Source organism: Ammodytes marinus (assembly GCF_949987685.1).
Source record: "Ammodytes marinus genome assembly, chromosome: 18".
NCBI classification, from domain to species: domain Eukaryota; kingdom Metazoa; phylum Chordata; class Actinopteri; order Uranoscopiformes; family Ammodytidae; genus Ammodytes; species Ammodytes marinus.
Genome location: NC_137222.1, coordinates 24,999,625 through 25,003,894, shown reverse-complemented (window position 1 = coordinate 25,003,894; position 4,270 = coordinate 24,999,625).

The following is a 4,270-nucleotide window of genomic DNA, read 5'->3' as shown; positions in this document are numbered from 1 at the left end:
CCTACTGTGCAGTAACCAGACTGTCGCTTCTTTTAAATGGGGAGTGAAAGACATTAACGTCTGACTGTCAAATAAGGTTACAGTTTCCATTGTAGATCCTGATTGATTTATTACCAGATCCCTTGTCCTCTAGTGATCACAGTTTAAATTAATATATAATTTCTATATTCATATTTAGGCTATTTAACGAGGCTCGTCTGTGACTTTGTGATCACGCAAGTGAACAGTAACGATCGCGTGCAGCAGCAGAATTACATTTCAACCTGACATAAATAGCCTATGTTCAGTGGCACAGATGTTAAAAAACTCCTGTTAATAAAAAAATAATAATGAGATACATACAATGCAATAGGTTTATTAATCTGAATGTAGAGCATGTTCACGATGTGTAAGGTGGCCGCATATGAACGGCACGAGAGCTGAGAACTATGCTACTGATCAGATAAATGATCGATCAAACAAAATCGATTTTTAAACTGTAAAGGTTCGCGTTGTGGCAGAGACACTCTTTCTTCGGAGCTGCAGCGTAAAGTGAAAACAAACTCAGAGTAGGTCGTCAAATCACCTATCCAGCAGGTTAGACCCACGGCGTATGTTGCTGCAGTAACTGACTCTCGGTTGCGCTGAACCTGCTTCTTGAAACGGAAAACCCAGAGTTTCCACTAACTCAGAGCGAACAAACTCTGGGTTGCCTCAAAACCAGCTATCTGAAACAGGCCCCAGGTGGAGAGGGCAATAATATAGAGTTAATACTTTTAAAACATCTTGGAGATAAATGACTGACATTGTTGTGTTCACCTAGGGAATTTCATTTGCAATGCTCACAGTAAACAAAATATATTGAAAATAATGAAAAGCGACATGTTTTTCAAAAAAGAAAAGAAAAAAAAGACAGTGCCCAAAAATGGTGTGCATGGGTTGATACCTTATGCAGTTACTGCCCACATTCTTGACTGTCGACAAATGTGTTTTTTTCTAATTTTTCTCACTTTTCACTGCGCTCTATTGGTATCTATTTATGCCGATTGTTTGGTTTGGTACTCTTTGATTTCTTTTTGTCCAGGTTTGGAGATAAGTGACTGAGATTTTAGTTTTTACCTCAGTGCACTGGAGTTGAATTCCATTATTTATGTTCAGTCAACAAAATATAATAAATAATGAAAAACAACATATTTTTCCAAAAAAAAACAGTGATCTCTATGTTCTTTGGGACTATTTATTTTTCCGACGTACCCCCACTCAGACATTGATGTCTAATTGTCGGAGGCAATTGAGGGCACTTTTCAAACGTCCCACCACTGCAACAATTTCTGTTTCCATTGTCGGAGTGGCGGTGCTTTACTTTTTTTCAAACGTCTCGCCATTCCGAAATATAATATAACTATAATAATATGAATGTAATTACTATTATCATTGCACTTTTATTAATTAATGTGATTATTTTTTAGTATCATGCGCTTAAGTGTCCTACACTCATAAACGGATTATCATGACCACTGCCCTTACAACCGCCAAATGTGCACTGTGTGTGCTCCTCTTGGTGTGCCCTCCTCAAGCACAATCATGTAGTCAACCAATATCACAGGGCAACTGAACAGCATATAACTTTGAAATTATCCAAGAACAGTTAACCCGAGGTTTAGGACGGTTTCTCCGCTAGAATAAACACAAGAAGGCTAAGCCACCAATTATCTAAATTATATTCAATAATCACGGGGGGCATCCTTTATGAAAATATCAGGCTCACATGAGGTTATGGCACCAGCAACATGCGGCACACTTACAGCCTTTCATAACTAGGCTGACACCCCACACTGGACTCTGTGTGGGGTGACCGCCTGAAGAGGAAGGCAAGGTCAATAAGTTCTGATATAACCCACCCTGGACACACCTTGGCCGCGTTTCCCAGAATCGTTAAGAGCCTCCTTGGGCTAAGTACTTCTTTGGAGCGCTCTTAAGAACGCTGTGAAAGAAGAATGCGTTTCCCAGATTTGTTCTTAGCGAAAGTAGTACTTTCACTAAGATGGAACTGTACGACGGCGCTGACCCACTCTTTCAACCTTTCTTAGCGACCAAATCGTCAGTGATCATGCCGCGTCAGGGAAATTTATTTCCTCCACTTTTCAAAATAATAAAACAATGCTCAATGCGGACCACTGGCGCAAGAAACATAGACTAATAGTAGAGAAAAAAAATGTTTTAATGAATTAGACGTTTACGTTTTCCACACACATGTGAGTTTATAGTACTACTACTACACATACAAAAAAAAACATCAACAACCCTGTGGCATTTCACAGATATCAAAGAAACAGATTTAATTGAACTCAGCTGAACCTCATCCAGAGCGGCTCCACCTGCTAAAGGTTTGCTAAAGTCCGCGCGTGTGAGAAACCATGGCTGCAATACAACACCTTCTCGCTGCGAACCAACAGTCTCGCCGTGCGCGAAGCCAGACGGTTTACATAAATGCATACGTGCGTCTGCACTTCTCCCCACTGGACGTGCTATCAGACCGGGCCGTCCAGGCAAAGTACCGGCTGCCCCGTGCGGAGATCCAACGGCTGATCACTCTGGTGTCTCCACACATCCAGAGCAACCCGCTGCAATTTTGCCTTCAGCCCGGTCCAACAACCCGCAGCCCCTACCTCTTCACCATCAGTCACCAAGCACTAAACCATAAACCCACAACCACCACACATCACCCATATCAACTCTCAGGCTTGAAGGCTGAAATAAATAAACAGAACCAGCAGATAGGCTACATGTAACGTCCTGCACACTATGATTATTGCTGCAGTGTCCGGGTGCTTTACCTGAAAGTCTGGCACTGGAATGCTGTTGAAAGGGCGCACGATACGCACACGTCATTAACCTACGCTTAGATACATTACAAATTGCCTGGGACTTTTTGTTGCTAGGTTTGACACCCTCATTTCAATGCAAAATGATCCACACAATACATGGTTGAAAAGAAACCAAAATAGTTTATTGAAACCATATGGGGGAGGGGTTACTCCGCGCTGTCTTTACTGGGCGTCTGCATCACCTGCAACGAAGGGAGATTGATTAGTGAAACCTTCTCACTCTTCCTTTTTGTTTGGTTCTGGAACTCCTGCCACTTCTTCCTCACAGCACGCCAGTCACGCAGGCCACATGGGCTGGAGGGGGACATCTTTTCGGCTATGGCCTGCCAAACATGGTTCTTCACCGTGATGTTCTTTTTGCCCTTTGTTCCCCCGAATAAAACTCCCCGGTGCTGCCAGACCTCGTCCACTAGGACGCCCATCTCCTCCGCGGTAAACGACGGTGCCCGCTTGTTTCTTTTGCTGCCGCTTTCTTCCATTCTCACATCACATGTGTGTGCCTATTTCCACGGGGTATATATGCGCTAATGGGCTTGATTATTACTTTGATACACTTGTTGCCACACACACCCGCACCCACACACCCCCCCACACACGATACATGCGTAGCCTAATTCCACCTGTGTGGGGGATAGCACGGGGCGCTGTGTGTGACTTATGCGCTGATAAAGAGGTGGGTGATCGATTCGCCTGGCATCGATTTATTCAGTTTCAGCACGACCGCGGTGGACAGCTCCCACCAAAGAGCTTCTTTCGCTTCAACTTACGCGTTCTCCAAAGATGGCACTTAAGAAGCCATCTGGGAAACACCCGTATCTTAACGCTCCTTCTTTGGCGAACCCTTCTTTCGACCCTTCTTTGGCCCCAAAGAACGATCGATTCTGGGAAACACGGCCCTTGTTTGTTCCCCTACCATTGGGGAAGAGGTACCGCACACTGCGGGCCCGCACCACCAGGATGAAGAACAGTTTTTTTCTAAGAGCTGTAGCCTCCATCACCCCCCTCCCCTCCCCAACCCCCCTAACAAAGTATTAAGAACAACACGCACATCTACATTTTTAATCATTATAATTTTTTTATCTTCATATGAATTGCATATATGGCACAATATGTATAGGGATAATTTTTTAATTTTTAAATCTACACATCACTATTTATATATTTATTTTTAAACCATTTTTGTCATTTGGTCTTTGTTGTTGTGTCATCGTTTTATTTGTCAATTGTCTTGTTTTGTAATTTTTAGATATTGTTGCTGGAGAGTGCCAAACTGAATTTCGTTGTGCTACAATGACAATAAAATCCTTGAATCTTGAACTAAATAATACACACACTGAAGCAATTCAGTCCCAAACTGAAATCATAACATGTAAAAATGTATGTTGCCTACGTTGCTCATGCAG